At 43.9% G+C, this 22,490-nt stretch overlaps 1 pseudogene; it reads right to left on the reverse strand.

Annotated features, from left to right (window-relative positions):
• Nucleotides 1-1,926: 1,926 nt before the first annotated feature.
• Nucleotides 1,927-18,120, reverse strand: LOC119540701 (annotated as a pseudogene).
• Between the last annotated feature and the right edge of the window lie 4,370 nt (nucleotides 18,121-22,490).

Consider the following 22,490-nt stretch of genomic DNA (forward strand, 5'->3'; position numbering starts at 1 on the left):
TGTCACAGGTGAGTGCCGTCCCCCCAGGGCAGTTCTGGGCTGCTGGGCTGTGTTGGGAGGCTCCCAGTCTGCTCAAATGATGGCTGAATGGGGCTCTGTTAATTCACACTGCTCCCCCTTCCCAGCTCTGGGACATTCATCTGAGGTTGCAGGGAAGGCTAATGTCCATGCCCAGTTTTGTGGTGTGTGCCTGTTATTTGAAGCACTTCCGTCACACTGGGTTGTCTGGGGCAGCTCTGGGCTATGGGGCTGGCGATGGGCAGGAGTGTTTCCTGTCCACCAGGATGGTGGCTGTGAGCGGACACCCCCCTTTTCTTGGGAAGTTGTGTTGTTTAGTGAATTTTCTCAGCCACTGGATTATTGCCTTTTGTCTCAGAGCTCTCTTAGTTCTGCTCTTGACTTGACGTGCCCAAATTTCAATTCTTTGAAGCTTTCTGTATTGAGCTTCTTAGAGTAATTGTTTTAGAAAAAGCAAAAAGGATTTAAAAAAAAAAAAAAAAAAAAAAAACGGCCCTCCTCAGAGATCTAATGGGTTATTGAAATGCTAATAGACAAAGCAACCAGGGCCATTAAGGAAAGGTGCACAGGGCAGAGAGATCAGCTTTGCTTCGGGATTTGCATATGCGCCTCAAGGCCTGATCTCCGCCCTTCCCCTTTCTGTGTTCACCAGAACTCCAAAAATCCTCTGCTTTTATTTTGGAGTTTTCGTGTTGTTTTTTTTCTATGCCTGTCTCCTCTCTGCTGGGCTGGCTGCTCTCAGAGTCTCTGGTGTCTGGTCTCAGTCTATCTATGGTTGGAGTTTGAATCAGTAGAATGAGTTTCCGATAAGAGCAGCCACTGCAATTCTCCCTTCTCCTTCCCGGAGCTGACAGCCCCTCCTTCCCCGGGACTGAGCCTGGCAGGGAGGGGCGCGGGTCCCCTGGCCGCAAAAACTTACAGATTTCGCTGATCTCAGCAGTTCCACGTTTTCATGAGTGTTGTATGAAGTATGCCCAAAGACAGATTGCTCTGTGGTGTCCAGTCCACGCAGTTCCTGGCTTTTTACCTACTTTCCTGGAGGAGTAACTAAAACATACAGCTCACCAGTCTGCCATCTTCTTCTTTCTTTCTTTTTATCCTCCCACTGTTAGTCCCTGACACAGAGGCAGTTGTGGAAAGAATGTGGCAGAGTGGGGAAAATAAAGCCCCAGATTTCTGTCTGGAGGTCTGGGAAAGGAGGCCCCAGGGAGGTGGCATGTGTCAAGTGGATTGTGGAAAGAAAGGAGGGAACTCAAGAGAGTAATCCCATAAAGTTGTGTGTGAACGTCTGGGGTCACCTCTGAGCTGTGCATGCCTGGATCTGAGCCTAAACAGCTTACCACAGCCTTTAAGAATCTACATTAAAATGATAATAAGAGAATACTGCAAACAACTCTGCATCCACAAATTTAACAACATATACTTGGGCTCAGCAAGTTTTGCCCCATGGATCAAATCTGGCCCGGCACCTGTTTGCATAAATAAAGTTTTATTGGACTTTTGTACAGCCACACTCACTCATTTATGTATTGGCTATGGCTACTTTTGCATTGCAATAGCAGAGTCAAATAGTTGCAACAGAGAATGTATGACCTGAAAGAGCTACAGTATTTTCTCTCTCTCTTTTTGCAGGGAAAGTTTGATGACCCTACTAAGATGAAATAAACTAAGTCCTTAAAAGTCACAAACAACCAAAAAAAAAAAAAATAGATAATCAGAATAATCCTGTATTTATTAAACAAATTGAATTTGGCATTTAAAACCTTCCAAAAAAATCAATCCCATGGCCTGGATGTTTTCGCTGGTAAATTCTACCAAATATTTAAAGAGAAATGCTACACCATCCCTTCCAAAAAATAAAAGAGAACACATTGAAACTCCTTTTATGAGGCTAGCATTACCCGAATATCAAAACCAATGAAGACAGTAGAAGGAACCAACAGAACAATATCCCTTATGAACATAGAAACAAAAACTAGAAAATTAAATACAGAGATATACAAACAACATAATACACCATGACCAAGTGGTCCCAGGAATGTCAGACCCTTTCAACATTCAATACTCAATGTAATCCATCATATTAACAGGCCACATACTTATATCAATTAATGCAGAAAAAGCATTTGAAAAAATTTAACTTCCATTTACATTTTAAAAAAACACTCAGAAACCTGGAAATAAAATGGAATTCCCTTAAGTTTATAAAGGGCATCTACAAAAAAAAACCTATAGTAAACATCATACTTAATGGTCAAAGACAATACTTTTCCATAAAATTGGGCAAAAAATAAGGATGCCCATTCTCACGACTACTTTTCAGCATTGTACTGGAAGTCTTAGCCAGCACATTAAGGCAAACAGAAGAAATAAACAGCATACATATCAGAGAAGAAGAAATAAAGTTGTCCCTATTTGCAGGTGATATGTTATCTCTGTAGAAAATCCCATGGAATCCACAAAAATGCTTCTAGAGCTAATAAGTAAGTTTAGCAAGATCACAGGATACAAGGCTGACATTCAAAAATTGATTGTATTTACAACACTAGCAACAAAAATCAGAAACTGAATTTTTAAAAAACTGGTACCATTTACAATAGCCACCCCCACTCCCACCCCCACAAAGGAAATGCTTAGATAAAAGTGTAACAAACTGCAGGGTCTATATGTTGAAAACTTCAAAATGCTGATGAAAGAAATGAGAGAAGATCCAAATAAATGAAGAGACGTACCATGTTCATGGATTGGAAGATTCAATACAGTTAAGATGGCAGTTCTCCCAAATTGATCTATATAGGTTTAATGCAATTTAACCAAAATCCCAGAAGAATATTTCATAGATACAGACATGCTGATTCTAAAATTTAGAAAGGCAAAGGAACTGGAATGGCCAAAACAATTTTTAAAAAGAAGAACAATGTTAGAGGACCCATACTACCTAATTTACTATAAAGCTGTAATAATAAAGACAGGACATATTCATAAAGGAATAGACATGTAGATCAAAAGAACAGAATGGAGAGTCTGGGAGTAGACTCAATAGATATGGCCAATTGATTTCTTTTTTTTACTGCGGAGATTTATTAGTCTGTACAAATTGTTTTGATAAACTGTTGGTTAGTTGTTACAGTAAATGATCAAGATTTTCATTGCAACAGTATTTTCCCACATGTATCAGAATCTGGAAGCAATAAGCCTTTCTCAAATTGCCATTTGGTGTTTCTACTTCCACCCCTCAAAATGCAGAAATAGTTTTTTGAATAATAACTAGCCGTTTACAAAGTCTTAAGATACAGGACTTCATAAACATTAAACAAGCTACAATTGAAGTACTTGGACAAACACTACCAAGATTTATGAAAAAAAGTATTGGTTTGCTAAGTGGTAAGTACTGTATGAGTTACGATAAACACATTATTCATGTGCTTGTGAAACTAAGATTGGGGAATATCTTACTGCCATTCTGTCAAATACTGCAAATCCCAACAGGCTATGCGAAGAATGTATGTACCACAGAATTTAAAATTCCAAGTAAGCAACCAAGTTACTCAGTGAAGTAAATTAAAAAGTAAGACCAAACTGCTTAGGATATCAATGCTAGTTTAGAAGCATCATCAAAACAGAGATTTACTTATAAGTGACCTGGGCTACATTCTGTAGTGAGAATTTTGCTTAGTACTAAAAGAGAATCTGTCAGTGCACATCCTAGAAAAGCTGTGGAATCATGCTCTTTGTTATTCCTGGAGTTCACCAGTTGGATAATACATGTACACCTCCCAGTGTTTCTAGGAGCAATACATACCAAGTAATTCAGTAATTGACAGGAGGATTTGAGCAAAGAGGAGATCAAAGCAGACCTTGTATCAACATATCCTAGATGGATAGATTTTTAAAAATTACATGATAAATGTAATTCATAAAAGCAAATGTACTTATAAAGGTACACCTATTTTATATTACATAAAAAAACTGTAGACTGCAAGTTGTACATGGTTACCATAACATTTTACCTGGGAAAGCTGGTGAGTGGGATTTCTTGCAAATATTTACTGCCATGATACAAAACAAATATGTGCAAACTGCAAGGTCCCTAAAATAGCAGCTAGAGTTTACATACAGAAAGATGTCACTATCTGATCAAATGTGCAAGAGACAGAATTTCCCAGAGTTTGTAACACAGAACAATAACACCACAGGCACCTCCTCCTTGGCCTTCTTCTCTGCGTGATGGTTTTACTCCTTTTTTCTGGTTCTCACTTTCCCACAGTTCAGGGGTCTGAATGACCTTTTCAACAAGTTCCTCCAAGGCACAATGGACACAATGGACACAGGTTTTCGCACTTGCCTCCATGGTTTACATGGAGTGCTTCTGTGCAAATTTCAGCCTTTCATTTCTATCAACTTCACGATTTTCCTTACCAATTTTATTTCCAACTAGCATTTTTACTATGTCATTTCTTGTGCAGTATGTTTCAATTCATTTAACCAATTATCCAGTTTAAGAAAGGTGTCTCTTCTTGTGACATCATAAACTAATATAACACCCTGTGCACCTCTGTGATAGCTGGAAGTTAATGTTCTGAACCGCTCTTCATCAGCATTATTCCATATTGCAAGCTTAGCCTTATTTCCATCTGCTAGACTTTCACCTTAAAGTCAACACCTATTGTTGCTGCAACTTCTAGAGCAAAAGGATCATCTGTGAACCTCAAGATCAGGCTGGACTTGCCCACCCTACTTTCGCCAGTGATGAGGAGCTTAAGGATGGTCAACACGTCTTTGTCTATACTGACCACTCAGTTCCAAGCCCAGCTGGCCGCCCATCTGGCTCTCAACCCTGCTCCAGGACAGCTGCCGCGCGTGTGCACAGTGCCGCAGTGCCACTGGCCAATTGATTCTTAACAAATGTGCAAAGGCAATTCAATGGAGAAAGAATAGTCTTCTCGATAAATGGTTTTGTCATAGTAGGAGATTCATATGCAAAAGATTAACCTCAATTTAAAACATATATGATATACAAAAATTATCTCAAATGGATCCTAGATCTAAACGTAAAACATAAAAATGTAAAGCTTTTAGAAGAAAGCAGAGGAGAAAAATCTTCATAACCTAGAATTAGGCAAAGAGTTCTTAGTTATGATACCAAAAGTCTGATCCATAAAAGAAAAAAGTATATAAATTGGAGTATATCAATCAAAATTAAAAACTTTTGTTCTTCAAAAAGCACTGTTAGGAGAATGAAAAGACCAAGTACAAACTTGGAGAAAATATTTGAAAATCACGTATACCACAAAGAACATGCATCTAGAATATATAAAGAGCTCTCAAAACTCAACAATAAAAACCAAGCAATCCAATTTTAAAAAATGAGCAAAAACCTTAAACAGATACTTCACCAAAGAGGATATATGGATGGCAAGAAAGCATGTGAAAAGATGCTCAACATCATTAGCCATTAGGGAAATGCAAATTAAAACCATGAGATGCATTATATACTTACTAGAATGGCTAATGTGTGCATGTGTGTGTGATTGTGTGTGTGTGTGTGTGAGCAAGTACTGACAATACCAAATGCAAGCAAGGATGCAGAGCAACTGGAACTCTGAGCCATTGCTGGTAGGATGAAAAATGGTATAGTCTCTCTAGATGACAGTTGGACAATATTTTTTTAAAGTTAAACATGCATTTACCCTATGACCCAGCAAATTCACTTCTAGGCATGTACACTAGTTCATGTTCCTCCAAGGCACAATGGACACGATGGACACAGGTTTTTGCACTTGCCTCCATGGCTTACATGGAGTGCTTTTGTGCAAATTTCAGCCTTTCATTTCTATCAACTTCACAATTTTCCTTACCAATTTTATTTCCAGCTAGCATGTTTACTATGTCATTTCTTCACAGACAAAAACGTATATCCAAATGTCTACAGAAGCTCTATTCACAGCAGTACAGAACTGAAAACAACTTCAATGACCTACAACAGGTGAGTGGATAAAAAAACCCTAGTACATCCATTCGATAAATACTGCTCAGCAATAACAAGCAATGAACTCTTGGTACGTGAAACAATATGATGAACCTCAAAGGTGTATGGTGAGCTGCAGCCAGTCTCAAAAGGTTATATTTTATGTAATATTCAAGACATTCTAGAAAAGGCCAAACTATAGCAAAGGAGATTGGGGTTTAGGGTTGGAGGGAGAGTGTGACTACAAAGGGACAAAATTGAGGAAGTCTTGGGAATGATGGAACTTCTTCAAATCCTCATTGTGGTGGTGATTACATGAACCTGTATCTATGCTAAAAAAAATAGAACTGTACACCAAAAAAGTCAATTTTACTGTATGTTAAAATAAAATAAAGAATTTTATTGCAAAATATTTAGACACGTAAAACAGTGTAAATACTTATATGCAAATACCCACCTCTGAGCTTTCAGACAAGACATTAGTTGGGTGGCAGACTTCTAAGGTGACCCCCAGTGGTCCCCACTTCCTGCGCTCATGGACCTGTCTAATCCCCTCCTTTGAGTGGCTTGCTTCTAACCATTAGAATGTGGTGGCTTTTAGGGGATGTCACTTCCATGATTTGTTTACAAGGAATGTGACTTCTGCCTTGCTAGTGGACTCAGTTGTCTTCTCCATGTGTGCTCCCTGATGAAGCAGGTCACCATGCCAGAGAGACCCAGGTGACAAGGAACCGAGGGTAACCCCAGCCAGCAGGCCTGGAGTAACTGGCTCACCATCCAACAATCCCCAAGGAACTGAATCCTGTCAACAACAACTGACGTGGAAGTGGCTCCTTCCTTGGTCATGTCTTGAGTTGTCTGTAGCCCAACTGACACCGTGATTGCAGCCCCAGAGAAACCTTGAGACAAAGAACCCAGCTAAGCCAGGCCTGGAACCCACAGAAACTGAGATAAGAAATGGGTGTTGTTTTAAGCTGCTACATTTTGTGCTTATTTGATACTCAGCAATAGGTAACTAGTAATATTAGCAGCACAACTGATGCCCCCTCTATTTCACCCCCATCCTTCCCCCTCCACTTTACCCCTGGGAGGTAACCATTGACCTGAATGTGTCCTTTAACTTTCTTTATATGTTCACTCCAACCCTTACATGGTATGTATATATACCCCTACACCTCACACGGTATATAAATATCACATTGAATGTATTTCTTCTGCTATTTATTTTTCTCTTAATATTGTGCTGTGAGATTGATTCGTGTTCTGTGTGCAGACCTAGTTCATTCATTCTTATGGCTGTACGGTATTCCACTGTAGGATGGGCCACGATTTATTCATTCTTCTATTGATGGACATTTTATTTGCTTTCCATTTGTTTTGTTTTTTACAAATAGTGTTGCTGGGAACCTTCTTGTGCATGTCTCTATGTGTAAATGTGTGGGGATTCCTCTAGGGAGAGAAGAGGCACAGTCTAATCCTTTGTGTGTTGACTTCTTTTTTCCCGGAGTCCATAATAAAGTGGTTACGATCCAAGTGGTGTAGTGGTGCGTGATGTGTGTGCGTACTTATGAGGGCTGGGGATGAAGAGTAATAACATAACAACAAGCATTAATGCCCATGAGCCACTGGGCCCTGTCTAAGCACTAAGCACTAAGCCCTAAATAAGCCCTGTAAGTACTTAGCTCATCATGGAATGTGTCCATTGGAAGGGGATTTGGATGCCTTCTATCAAACTTCCCACCCACCCTGGGAAGCACCCTCCGCCTCTCCTTCCCGATCTGGCTTCTCCTGCCTTACCTGTGTAACTCCTTTCTCCCTTACCTTCCCCACTGAATTCCTACAGCTTTTCTCAAAGGCTCAAGAGAAGGCATGAGGGAGCATGGGGGAGAGGAGAAGGAAATCCCTCCTACCACCTGCGTGAGTGACCGGCTGGGGCTGCACATGAGCAGGGAGGAGAAAGGGTGTAAGGCCACTGGTAGAGGTAAGATGAGGCAGGAACAGAGGGTGAGGGGCACTCAGGTGGGGAAAATATACCCTCTTCCTCTGCACAGCTCAGGAACACTTTTGTCTGGACCATGCTACACAAATCCCACACTACTGACAGATCCCCTGAGATGCTAACACACACACACACACACACACACACACACACACACACACACACAACACACACATACCCATGTTAGCAAGCACACACAGGCACATACCTATATAAACACACACACACATCATACGCACAAACCTAGAAATACACACCCAGCACATTCGCACACCCTACACGTACACATACACACACACATTGCTCACACTCCTTCTTGGTCGAATACGATTGGGCAATGTTTTATTCCCTGAATTTCCCTGTAGATTCCCAGCACACATTAGAGTATCAAAGACTTTGAAAGTTTGGCATTAAAGAGACCTATTTCCTTCTGTTTAGGACCCTCTACTTGTTTCATACCATTTAATTCTTAATTGTGTCCCTTGTGTTGTCATTTGTTTTCAACATAGAAATAGCTTGTATTGTTTTTCTAATTAGGAAAATAATGCATGCCCACTGCAGAAAAAAAATGTTAGGTAATGCATATGAATACAAAAACAAAGTAAAAATCACAGAGGGAAAATTATTGCTAACATTTGTGTGAATATCATTTCAGTGTTGTGTTTTTTTTTCTGTCATAAATATACACACACATCTCTCTTTTACACAAATGTTTAGTAACTTGTTTTTTTTTTTTTTCATTTAACAATATATATTTAAAAATCTCTTAATGATGGCCTGGTGTTCCTCATTATGGATCGTGGCAGATGGCATTTTCCGGAGATGGCGACCATAGTCCTTGCCATCCCATCAGCTCTTGCAGAACGTTGCCACTCCACCATCAATAAGGGGACCCTGTGTCCCCTCCCCTTGAAACTGGGCCAACCTCTGTGACTGCTTCAACCAATAAATGCTACGTGATTCTGAGCTGAGGTTGTAAAAATTCCACCTTGTTCTCTGGGAGGGCTTGCTCTTGGAACCCAGCCACCATGCTCCAAGGGAGCCCAGGCCGCCACGCAGAGGCTCATGGAAAGAGGAACCGAGGGCCCTGGTTCACAGCCCCAGCTGAGCTCCCAGCCAACAGCCAGCACCAGTTGCCAGCTGTGCGGGTGAGCCACCTCCTAGGGAATCATCCGGCGATTGGGCTGTCCCCACTGATGCCACATGGAGCAGAGACTAGCTGCCTTGATGAGCGCAGCCCGAACTGCAGGTTTGTGGGCAAAACAAATGATTGTTGTGGTGTTAAGCCATTAAGTTTTTTTTAAATTCAGTTTTATTGAGATATATTCACATACCATACAATCATCCATGGTATACAATCAGCTGTTCACAGTACCATCATATAGTTGTGCATTCATCACCCCAATCTATTTTTTTTTACTCATTTTATTGAGATATATTCACATACCACGCAGTCATACAAAACAAATCGTACTTTCCATTTTTTACAGTACCATTACATAGTTGTACATTCATCACCTAAATCAATCCCTGACACCTTCATTAGCACACACACAAAAATAACAAGAATAATAATTAGAGTGAAAAAGAGCAATTGAAGTAAAAAAGAACACTGGGTACCTTTGTCTGTTTGTTTCCTTCCCCTATTTTTCTACTCATCCATCCATAAACTAGACAAAGTGGAGTGTGGTCCTTATGGCTTTCCCAATCCCATTGTCACCCCTCATAAGCTACATTTTTATACATCTGTCTTCGAGATTCATGGGTTCTGGGTTGTAGTTTGATAGTTTCAGGTATCCACCACCAGCTACCCCAATTCTTTAGAACCTAAAAAGGGTTGTCTAAAGTGTGCGTAAGAGTGCCCACCAGAGTGACTTCTCGGCTCGTTTTGGAATCTCTCTGCCACTGAAGCTTATTTCATTTCCTTTCACATCCCCCTTTTGGTCAAGAAGATGTTCTCCGTCCCACAATGCCAGGTCTACATTCCTCCCCGGGAGTCATATTCCACGTTGCCAGGGAGATTCACTCCCCTGGGTGTCTGATCCCACGTAGGGGGGAGGGCAGTGATTTCACCTTTCAAGTTGGCTTAGCCAGAGAGAGAGGGCCACATCTGAGCAACAAAGAGGCATTCAGGAGGAGACTCTTAGGCACAAATATAGGGAGGCCTAGCCTCTCCTTTGCAGCAACCGTCTTCCCAAGGGTAAAACTTATGGTAGAGGGCTCAACCCATCAAACCACCAGTCCCCTATGTCTGTGGTCATGTTAGCAACCATGGAGGTGGGGTAGGCGAATACCCCTGCATTCTCCACAGGCTCCTCAAGGGGGCACTACATCATTTTTTTTTCCTTGTTTTTCTTTCTTTCTTTTTTTTTTTTTTAACTTTCCCTTCTTTTTTAAATCAACTGTATGAAAAAAAAAAGTTAAAAAGAAAACAAACATACAATAAAAGAACATTTCAAAGAGACCATAACAAGGGAGTAAGAAAAAGACAACTAACCTAAGATAACCTAAGATAACTGCTTAACTTCCAACATGTTCCTACTTTACCCCAAGAAAGTTACATAATATAGCAACATTTCTGTGAACTTGTTCCTACTATATCCATCAGAAATTAACAGACCATAGTCATTTCTGGGCATCCCCAGAACGTTAAAAAGCTTATCTGTTCTTCTTGGATTATTGTTCCCCCTTCCTTAATTACTCTCTACTGCTAGTTCCCCTACATTCTACATTATAAACCATTTGTTTTACATTTTTTGAAAGTTCACATTAGTGGTAGCATATAATATTTCTCTTTTTGTGCCTGGCTTATTTCACTCAGCATTATGTCTTCAAGGTTCATCCATGTTGTCATATGTTTCACGAGATCGTTCCTTCTTACTGCCGTGTAGTATTCCATCGTGTGTATATACCACATTTTATTTATCCACTCATCTGTTGAAGGACATTTGGGTTGTTTCCATCTCTTGGCAATTGTGAATAATGCTGCTAAATCACCAGGATACACATAAAAGTATGTGTATCCTGGTGACTTGGGATGTAATGTCCTGTATATGTCTGTTCAATCTAATTCATTTATCAGATTGTTTAGGTTTTCAATTTCCTTATTGGTCTTCTGTCTGGTTGATCTATCTATAGGAGAGAGTGATGTGTTGAAGTCTCCCACAATTATTGTGGAAACATCAATTGCTTCCTTTAGTTTTGCCAGTGTTTCTCTCATGTATTTTGTGGCACCTTGATTGGGTGCATAGACATTTACGATTGTTATTTCTTCTTGCTGAATTGCCCCTTTTATTAGTATGTAGTGGCCTTCTTTGTCTCTCAAAACATCCCTGCATTTGAAGTCTATTTTATCTGAGATTAATATTGCTACACCTGCTTTCTTTTGGCTGTAGCTTGCATGAAATATTTTTTTCCATCCTTTCACTTTCAGTTTCTTTGTGTCCCTATGTCTAAGATGAGTCTCTTGTATGCAACATATTGATGGTTCATTTTTTTTGATCCATTCTGCGAATCTGTATCTTTTAATTGGGGAGTTTAATCCATTTACATTCAACGTTATAACCGTGAAGGCATTTCTTGAATCAGCCATCTTATCCTTTGGTTTATGTTTGCCATATTTTTCCCCTCTCTCTATTAATATCCTTTATTGTACCCATACCGAATCTCTTTAGTACTGAACCTTTCTCCAAGTCTCTCTGTCCTGTCTTTGTTTCTCTGTCTGTAGGGCTCCCTTTAGTATCTCCAGTAGGGCAGGTCTCTTGTTAGCAAATTCTCTCAGCATTTGTTTGTCTGTGAAAAATTTAAGCTCTCCCTCAAATTTGAAGGAGAGCTTTGCTGGATAAAGTATTCTTGGCTGGAAATTTTTCTCACTCAGAATTTTAAATATATCGTGCCACTGCCTTCTCGCCTCCATGGTGGCTGTTGAGTAGTCACTACTTAGTCTTATGCTGTTTCCTTTGTATGTGGTGAATTGCTTTTCTCTTGCTGCTTTCAGAACTTGCTCCTTCTCTTCTGTGTTTGACAGTGTGATCAGTATATGTCTTGGAGTGGGTTTATTTGGATTTATTCTATTTGGAGTTCGCTGAACATTTATGATTTGTGTATTTATGTTGTTTAGAAGATTTGGGAAGTTTTCCCCAACAATTTCTTTGAATACTCTTCCTAGACCTTTACCCTTTTCTTCCCCTTCTGGGACACCAATGAGTCTTATATTTGGACGTTTCATATTATCTATCATATCCCTGAGGTCCATTTTGATTTTTTCAATTTTTTTCCCCATTCTTTCTTTTATGCTTTCATTTTCCATTCTGTCATCTTTCAGGTCACTGATTCGTTGTTCAACTTCCTCTAGTCTTGTACTATGAGTGTCCAGAATCTTTTTAATTTGGTCAACAGTTTCTTTAATTTCCTTAAGATCATCCATTTTTTTATTTAGTCTTGCAATGTCTTCTTTATGCTCTTCTAGAGTCTTCTTGATTTCCTTCATATCCCGTACTATGGTCTCATTGTTCATCTTTAGTTCTTTGAGTAGCTGCTCTAGGTGCTGTGTCTCTTCTGGTCTTTTGATTTGGGTGCTTGGGCTTGGGTTATCCATATCGTCTGGTTTTTTCATATGCTTTATAATTTTCTGTTGTTTTTGGCCTCGTGGCATTTGCTGAACTTGATAGGGTTCTTTTAGGGGTTGTAGACCTATTGAAGTCCTTATCTCTAATTTATCAGATCTACAGCTTCGTGGAGTACACTTTCTCTAACTAACCAGCAGGTGGCGTCCACGAGCCACCTGTTCTCCACAAGCCAGTTCTCCCCTGCTTAGCCTTTTTGGTGAGTGGGGGAGTGAGTCTTGTGGGGCCCAATTGGTGTACCAAGCTTGCGTGTGTAGTTGGTGTTGCCTGCCCTGTATGTGGGGCGTGTTTCTGGGCAGTCGGGGAGGGGGGGTGGCCCTAACAATCAAATCTCCCTGGTGATCCTAGAGTTTTAAAGCTGGTGCAATAGTCTAATCCTTCAGTTCAGTCCTGCCACAGTTTGTCTCTGCCACTGACCCACAAGTCCTTGGTATTGGCGTATGGCTCCTGAGACTTGCAAGTGGGCCCCTCTTCCAGGCTGTGCACCCCGGGTCCTCTGTTGAGGGATGACTGTGCTATGTCACAGGTGAGTGCCATCCCCTCAGGGCAGTTCTGGGCTGCTGGGCTGTGTAGGGAGGCTCCCAGTCTGCTCAAATGATGGCTGAATGGGGCTTTGTTAATTCACACTGCTCCACCTTCCCAGCTCTGGGACAATCAGCTGAGGTTGCAGGGAAGGCTAATGTCCACGCCCAGTTTTGTGGTGTGTGCCTGTTATTTGAAGCCCTTCCGTCACACTGGGTTGTCTGGGGCAGCTCTGGGCTATGGGGCTGGCGATGGGCAGGAGTGTTTCCTGTCCACCAGGATGGTGGCTGTGAGCGGACACCCCCGTTTTCTTGGGAAGTTGTGGTGTTTAGTGAATTTTCTCAGCCACTGAATTATTGCCTTTTGTCTCAGAGCTCTCTTAGTTCTGCTCTTGACTTGACGTGCCCAAATTGAAAGTCTTTGAAGCTTTCTGTATTGGGCTTCTTAGAGTAATTGTTTTAGAAAAAGAAAAAAGGATTAAAAAAAAAAAAAAAAAAAAAAAAAAAGGGTCCTCCTCAGAGATCTAATGGGTTATTGAAATGCTAAGAGACAAAGCAACCAGGGCCATTAAGGAAAGGTCCACAGGGCAGAGAGATCGGCTTTTCTTTGGGATTTGCATATGCGCCTTAGGGCCTGAGCTCCGCCCTTCCCCTTTCTGTGTTCACCAGAACTCTAAAAATCCTCTGCTTTTATTTTGGAGTTTTTCGTGTTGTTTTTTTTTTTCTATGCCTGTCTCCTCTCTGCTGGGCTGGCTGCTCACAGATTCTCTGGTGTCTGGTCTCTGTCTATCTATGGTTGGAGTCTGGATCAGTAGAATGAGTTTCCGATAAGAGCAGCCACTGCAGTTCTCCCTTCTCCTTCCCGGAGCTGACAGCCCCTCCTCCCACGGGACTGAGCCTGGCAGGGAGGGGCACGGGTCCCCTGGCCGCAAAAACTTACAGATTTCGCCGATCTCAGCAGTTCGACATTTTCATGAGTGTTGTATGAAGTATGCCCAAAGACAGATTGCTCTGTGGTGTCCAGTCCATGCAGTTCCTGGCTTTCTACCTACTTTCCTGGAGGAGTAACTAAAACATACAGCTCACCAGTCTTCCATCTTGCCCCGCCTCCCCCAATCTATTTTTGAACATTTTCCTTATACCAGAAAGAACCAGAATAAGAATAAAAAATAAAAATAAAAAAGAACACCCAAATCATCCCCCCCATCCCACCCTATTTTTCATTTAGTTTTTGTCTCCATTTTTCTACTCATTCATCCATACACTAGATAAAGGGAGTGGGATCCACAAGGTTTTCACAATCACACTGTCACCCCTTGTAAGCTACATTGTTATACAGTTGTCTTCAAGTGTCAAGGCTACTGGGTTGGAGTTTGGTAGTTTCAGGTATTTACTTCCAGCTATTCCAATACATTAAAATCTAAGAGGTGTTATCTATATAGTGCATAATGTCCACCAGAGTGACCTCTCGACTCCATTTGAAATCTCTCAGCCACTGAAACTTTATTTCGTTTCATTTCGCATCCCCCTTTTGGTCACGAAGATGTTCTCAATCCCACGATGCCAGGTACAGATTCATCCCCGGGAGTCATATCCTGCGTTGCCAGGGAGATTTACACCCCTGGGAGTCAGGTCCCACATGGGGGGAGGGCAGTGAGATCACCTGCCGAGGTAAGCCATTAAGTTTTGGGGGTGGTTTGTTACACAGCAATAGATAACAGGAACATGGGTGTGCCCTGCTTTATGTTACCATCACACTATTTATGAATATTTAGTTTTTCTCCAGTCATCTTGCATTGATGTTTAACTTTCTTCTTCAGTTTGTCCTGTCTACTGGATTTCAGCCTGAAGCCCAGTCTTACCTGTCTGAGGAGCCCAGCAGAGGGCTGGGTGCAGAGTAGGAGCTCAGTATGTGCTTGTTGGGGGAGTTGGTGAGGAGTGGAAGGGGATCTGGGAGGGATCCTGCCTTCCCACCCTTCTGCTCGTGAGACATACATCTGCCTGCCTACAGAAAGGGCACCTCTCTTACTGCACATGTCACTGGCTCCCGTGGGTCCCAGGAAGGGCAGACAAACAGAACTGGAAGGACAGTGGTAACTCAGGAGACAATGGAGGCCATGAGTGGAGGTGTCTCACCCAGTTCTGTATTTCTCCTGGGAGAGCAGAGGCAAACCTTTGAGCCTGAGATTTCTGGAGCTTGGTTTCCTGTGTGAGCTGGAGACTGGGGTGTACAGAGCTAGCTTGGTGGTTTGGGGTGAGGATTCAGCTGTTCACGGCCTGTTAGGGAGGGGGTACCGTGGCTTCTCCTCCAAGAGGCCCAGATCCACCCCACCCCCACCCCCCACCCCCTACACACATCTCAGCCTCCTTAGCTGCCATAGGAGGCTGGGGCACTCTGAGCTGGCCCAGGGGGCGGGTAACATCTCCAGCCATCTGGGTCTCCTTGTGGCCAGGCAGAAGGCCCTGATCTGCCCATCTGCCTGGCCCTGGGCTGCCAAAGTGGGAGCAAGGTCAGGAATGAGTGGTGGAAGACACTGGCATCAGAGAGAGGCAGATGGTGAGCAGCCGGGAGAGAGGGGACTGCAGGATCCTGAAAACACAGCCACTCCCTGGCAGTTCACTTGCTTCCAGAATTTTATTAGTTGGAGGGATCTCCCTGCCCCTTCAGAACCAGGCCCCACCCCTGGACTCAGAGTGCTTCTCCTTCCCAGTTCAGGGCTCACCCTTATTCCCACCCAGAATGAGGATCATCCAAGACCAGTTGGGGAAATCCAGGAGCTTTCTTCATTATAATCCCTGAAGCCACTTCTGGAAACTTCTAACAGTGGCGTTGGGAGGGACTTCAAGACTATGGAATCCAGGGTTTTTGCCTACTTGAATGTGTATGTGAATTACCTGGGATCTTGTTAAAATGCAGAATCTGATTCAGCAATTCTGAAGTGGGGCCTGGGACTCTGCATTTTAAACTAGCACCCAGTGATACTACTGGTCAGGGAATCATATTTTGAGGAGCAAGCATCTGATCACTGCTTCGTGCTTCAGGTGCCAAGGGAGACAAATGGACTGGCTCGCGATCACACAGAGGATTAGACCAAGGGCCCTGCTCTGCACAGCCCCAGCGGGCACCACACCACACAGCTGCCCAAAACCAAGGAAGAAATGCTGGGAGCCACTGCTGGGTGGCTGAGCTGAGGACACAGGCAACACTTGCGGTGGACATGGGGCAGACCCGATGGCAGGGGATTGCTGGGCTGGGGAGCCCCTTTCCACCCCCAAACAGGAGAGGCAGGTCTCTGCATGCAGGACCCCCTGTCTGGTGCACCTGGGGGTGAAATAACCTAGAGATGGCCTCCCAACCCCCAGGTCTCTGCCCCATCCTGGGCTCGGCCCATCTGCTACAGGCAGGAGGGAGGCCCTCAAATGCACAAATGCCCTCAGTTAAAATCACTTTGCGCCCCCCACTATTGACAAGGATCAGTCTCCCCACCATTCACCTTGGCTCAGCTACCCCATCAGAAAAAAAATGGAGAATGCTGGGGAGCCCCTGCCCTCGGGGAGCTCCCAATGTAGGGGGAGGGGATGCACTGTGTGATGGTTAGGTTCATGTGTCAACTTGGTCAGGTGATGGGACCCAGCTGTCTGGTCAAGCAAGCACTGGCCTAACCATTGCTGCAAGGACGTTTGTGGCTGGTTAATAAACCAACAGGCTGGTTTATTAAATCATCAGTCAATTGGCTGCAGCTGTGACTGATGACATTAATGAAGGGAGTGTCTTCCACAATGAGAGAATGCAGTTGGCTGGATTTAATGCAATCAATCAGTTGAAGATTTTTAAGCGAGACAGATAGAGGACCTTCACTTCTTCTTCGGCTGCCCAGCGAAGCATTTCCTGAGGAGTTCGTCGATGTTGCTGGTTCGTTTCCTGAGGAGTTCATTGGACATCTTCATTGGAGTTGCTAGTTTGCTGCCTGCCCTACGGAATTTGGACTCGTGCGTACCCATAGTCGTGTGAAACACTTTAATAAATCTTATATTCATAAATATCTCTCATGGATTCTGTTTCCCTAGAAAACCCTAACTCATACACACTGCCTCTGCCCTCAGGAAGTCACCGGTCCCAGGGAGTCACCTGTCTGACGAAGGAGGCCCGGCTCCTCCTCTTAGGCCTCTCCTAGGCTGAGGGAAGCTCCCCGTTTAGCCGACTGTCAGTTCTGCACGAGGTGGGGAATGAAGACGCTAGGATATGAAGGGCCTCTGATTCCAGACCTAGAGTCTACAGAGATTACCGGGGGATGTGTGAAACCATTGCTCCCTGCTTTTGCTGGGCATGGATGGAAATGTCTGGAGAAACTGGAGCCAGACTTCAGGAAGGACTTCCTACCCATGAGAAATGAAGGCATAGGACAGGTGGGGTTTGGTACAGGGAGGATCTGCCCATGTGGTGGCATTTCTCTCCCTGGTTGGATGGGCACTTAGCTCTTGAGGCTCAGGGGCTGCCCAGCTTCGATGCAAGGTGGGCCAGACACCTTTCAAAAGCACCTTTAATCTGAAGAAGCTCTGTCTTTGCAAATGAACAGACAGGACCTAGAAAGAACTTCTGCCCCCTTGGCACTGCCACCTGCCCTCATCCACAGCACCCTAATTGAGAAGCCCCCTCCCCATTTCTTTGACCCACAGCAGCACAATGGCCAAACTCTGGGCTGCCCCTAGGAGGCCTGTGTTCAAGTCTCAGCACTGCTTCTGCAAGTCAGTGAAGCTCTGAGTCTCAGGCACTTCATCTATCATCTGGAGAAGAGAGTCCATTACCTGAGATTGTTGTGGGATTAAATGCAGTACTGTCAGGGAAAGCAGCATGCAGGTGGTAAATCATTCCATAAGCACGATGGGCTATTACCACAGTTTAATAGTTATCATGCACTTCACTGTGGTGCGGCATCGGGAGTCCCCCGTCAGCTGCCCGCCCTCTGGGGTCACTGAGTCTGAGGCCATGGCCCATCTCCAGGAAGCCAGTTAGGACCCACTGGGCCCCGTACCCACAGAATACAGGCAGCCTCACCGGGTGGATGGTGGGGCCTATGGGAGCCTATCATCCCCTCCCCCTAGGCCCCAGGAGCTGGCAGCCCAGAACACTGAGCATTAGCTAGTCATTGTTCCTCTTTCTAAAAAAAAATACAACCCTATTAAAATAACAGCGTGATTTAGTTAATTCTTCTCCATAGTAAGTGGGTAACTGTAGGAACACAATTCATCCAGCTCCCTGCTGTCTGAGTTTCCTAAAATCCAGCTTTGCACTTGTCACTGTCTCCCCTCCTCCAAGAGCTTTCAGTGGCTCCCTAGAGGTCAAGGATAAAGCCCAAAGCCCCAGGCCTGAGATTTCAGGACTTCTATCATCTGGGTCCTTCCTGCATCCCTGCCTCTCCTCCTTGACGGCCTCTACACTCCGGACAAACTAGTCTGTCTATTCCCTGTCCTCTTCTCTGCCTTTTCCAACTAAGCTCCTTTAAGACCCTGATCAAACCCAACTACTTCCTCCATGAAACCTCCTTTGATTGCCTCAGCCCAGGGTTCCTCAAAGTGGACTTCATGCTGTTGGCATCAGAATCACATGAAATGTATCGGGAGGGGAGTGTTGACATGCTGATCCATGGGTCCTGCCCCAGACCTATTGGATCAGACTCCCTGAAGTGGGTCTGGGAATTTGCTTATTTGACATCCCCACCCCTACATTATCATGCTCCACTGCTCCACTGACCCAGCCCTTGGAAACCAATCATTCTGCTCTGGACCCCTGTGGTACTCCAGTCTAGTCCTCTCCTCTGGATCCATCGCATATCAGGAGCCACAGGATGGAACGATATGTCAAAGGGCTCTCCCCCTTGAAAACACCCAGATCCTTAGGAAACCATATTTAATAGCTTGTGGGGCTCCGGAGAAGTCAGGAAATCCTTCAAGATGGCCCTGAGAGAAAATGCTGATATCAGTTCTACAGTAGGCATAACTATAGGGAAAGGAGGGAACTGACCCGAGACTTCTGCCTTAAGCCGAGGACCCAGTGTCCCCTGGCTCCCAGCAAAAGCTACTGCAAATGCTGTCTGGAGGAAAACATTGCAATTTAGTCCTGCAGGATTATCACAGCTTAGGACTCCCACTATTGAAGTTCATCAAACACACTTAAAAAACAATTGAGGCACCATGAGTGAGAGCCAGCAGAGACCATGAACAGCAGATTGGAATTCCCAAGGATTTCAGAGACTAGGATTATCAGACCCTGATTAGAAAATAATTGTGCATAGACTATTTAAAGAAATAAAAGATAGAATGGCAAAGACAATCAAGTAACAAAAGACTCTCAAAAGGACAAGGCATATTTTAAGGACCAAATAGACCTTACAGCAAACACAAGTTCAATGGATGCGTCAAACAGAAGAGTAGACATATCTTAAGGAAGAATTAGTGATCTGGGAACAAGAGTAGAAGACCCCACTTTAATTTCAGTCCAGCAAGTCAAGGAAATGAAATATGAAAGAGGGGTTAAGAGATGTGGAAGACTAATTGGTATCTCAGAAGAGAGAGAATGGAGAAGAAATATTTGAAAAGGTAATTGCTGGAAAATTTTCAGTTTTGATTAAAAATATAGATTCATAGAGACTGGAAGTACTGAAAACAGGATACTAAAAAAAAGGTTTATCTGCAACTGGTGAGGCTGCCTGAATTTTGTGGGTACAGGGCCCAGAGGGTCCTAACTGACTTCTTGAAGATGGGTCTTAGCTGTTTAAGAGGAGCTCATCTTGCAGAACATCAAACACAGAGAAAATCCTAAAAGAAGCCAGAGATTCCCCCTTATAAAGTCAGTTCCCTGTGTCTGAACATGTTGAGCAAGAATGAAACCCCTTCAGCTCCAAGCCACTGTCTTCTGTGTGCCCTCAGGTAGGTTATTAAACCTCGGAGCCTCAAGAGTTTTCATTGGTAAAAGGGTTAAGGGGCATGTTGCAATATGGAGGGAAACGGCCTTGGCTCAGGAATCAGGCTGCCCTGGGATAAATTCTGGCTCTGCTATTTACTAGCTGTGGTCATTTTTGTTTTCCTGATGCCAATACTCATGTATAGGTAATCAACTTGAAGAATAAAGAGCAAGATAGCAAAACACCCATGTAAAGATACCAATTTTTGAAAGATTTACATAAGTACCCACTCTGAGTTCAGACATTCCTCATAGATTCTCCCATGAAGCCTTTGCAACATCCCTGTAAATTGGTCATAATTTGTGGAGGGGGATCCCAGGCACCAAGACATGGAAAAGCTCACCCCTTCAGTTCATGATGCACTTTCTTTGGTCTGGGCAAGGCCCCCTTTATTGTAAACTTTTTTCCTCCCTTCATCCCTGACCCCATTCTCATTCTTTCCCTGAAAGAATACACTTGATGTATGTCCTTGAATATGTATGTCTATCCTTGTTAAATATGTAGTGTTGTTTTGAGTGAGAATGTGTTTCTAATTTCCATAAATGATATTATGCCTAATTCTGTTTCTTTTTTCTTCCCCCCGCTCAACACTATGTGTTTCATATCTATGGCTGGCTCCGTCTGTGCAGCTAGTGCATTGCTTTTCATTGCTGCTGGCCATACCTGGTGGGGCCGTATCCCGACTTCACAGGGGAGACAACAGGTTCAGAGAGCCAGATGAACTTGACCAAGTTCACAGACCCAGTAAGAGGCTGGCCTTGTCAGAGCCTTCACAGGAGGCCTTGCGCCTTCGCAGATTCAGACTTTCATTGTCTCCTCTCACTGCGTCTGTGACCTGCCTGCTGCCTGCTCCCTGCCAGGTGAAGGCCCTCCCCACCCCACTCCACCCCCACCTCCTTTGGACTCTAAAGTGCCCCCCTCACCAGGTGCCTGGGTTCTTAAAGGCCCCATCCCCCTTCTCCTTCTAAACTTCCGTAGAATTCTTTTACAGTATTTAATTTAACATATTTAATTAGGTAATATAATTTAATTTATTTAAATGATAATACAATTTCATGTTTCAATATTCAGAAGATAGAAAAGGGTATGCAGTGAAAAATCTCCCTGTCGATCCCGAGCCACCCAGTTCCCAAGCCTGGAAACAACCACTGCTATGAATTCTATCAGAGATATTTTATCCGTACACAAAACAAGTTTACATGCCATTCTCCTCCACTTTAATATAAATGCCAGCATACTCTTTACACTGTTCTACACCTTCCTTGGGTCACTTAAGATTATCTTGGGGATGATCCCACATCAGTACTCTAATAGCTTCTGCGTTCTTTATACTACATAGTATTCCACTGTGGATGTATCACAGTTTATTCAACCAGGTCCCTATTGATGGACATTAGGTTGGCCAATCTTTTGCTACAAAAATTGCTGCACTGAACACCCTCGTGCTTATGTCATTTCTCATGTATGCAGGGGAAGTGGGTGTTACCATGCCCTGCTCAGGCCGTCTTGAGGACCAGGCACTCAATCCCTTGCTGCTGGGAGTGTTGGCTGCTGACAGGTCAGCTCGAACCTCTCCAGGGACTGCCCCCCACTGACTCTTATCCAGGACCTCACCCCTTCCTGAGGCATAGACCTCCACTAACTGGTCCACATGGACCCCCCTGCCTCTGCAGGAGTGTCCCAGCCCAGAGATCTCCATGGGATCCTCAGAGGCCTCTGCTGCAACTTCTCCCTCTGCCCATCCTGCCTCCCTCACTCCCCGAAAGGTGTTGTTCCCAAGAACATTCTCCAATAAGCCCCCTGCATGCAAATCTCTGCCTCAGACTCTGTTTCCAGGGAATCCAATCTAAAACAGAAAGTCTATTTGTAGGATGAATTCCTAGTTAGGAAATTGAAGAACCAATGGGTTATATGTGCTTTTAATTTGGGTAAATTTCAACGTACTTTCAAAGGACAGAACAAAAGGATATGTACACAGCAGGCATCCAATAACTGTGCCCAGTGAGTCCTTTCCATGTGACTGGCACATTCCGGGTTAGAAGGACCCTTGGGCAGATTGTCACATATGATTTTCCAGGGTCCCTGTGTGGCAGGCAGGGAGGCTCCTAACTGGCAGCTGGGGAGGCTGGGCCCAAAGGGCTTTTGCTTGCCCAAGTGCACAGCTGGCGTGACAGAGGCAGGGCCATCTTGGTTTGCACCCAGGAGTGGAGGCTGGGCCCACTGGGTGCTGTTTGCCTCATCTGGGGAGAAGGGCAGGGGACGGCAGGAAAAATGTGCTTAATAGAGGGTACAGCTGGGGGGTTCCAAACCTTGCTACCCCGCACCACTGTGGAGAGGGTACTAAGAATTGTCTCCTTTCAGTGCTCCTGGGACCTCCAAGGTTTTCCAGGGCCTTCC

Source organism: Choloepus didactylus, chromosome 7, assembly GCF_015220235.1.
Source record: "Choloepus didactylus isolate mChoDid1 chromosome 7, mChoDid1.pri, whole genome shotgun sequence".
NCBI classification, from domain to species: Eukaryota; Metazoa; Chordata; class Mammalia; order Pilosa; family Megalonychidae; genus Choloepus; species Choloepus didactylus.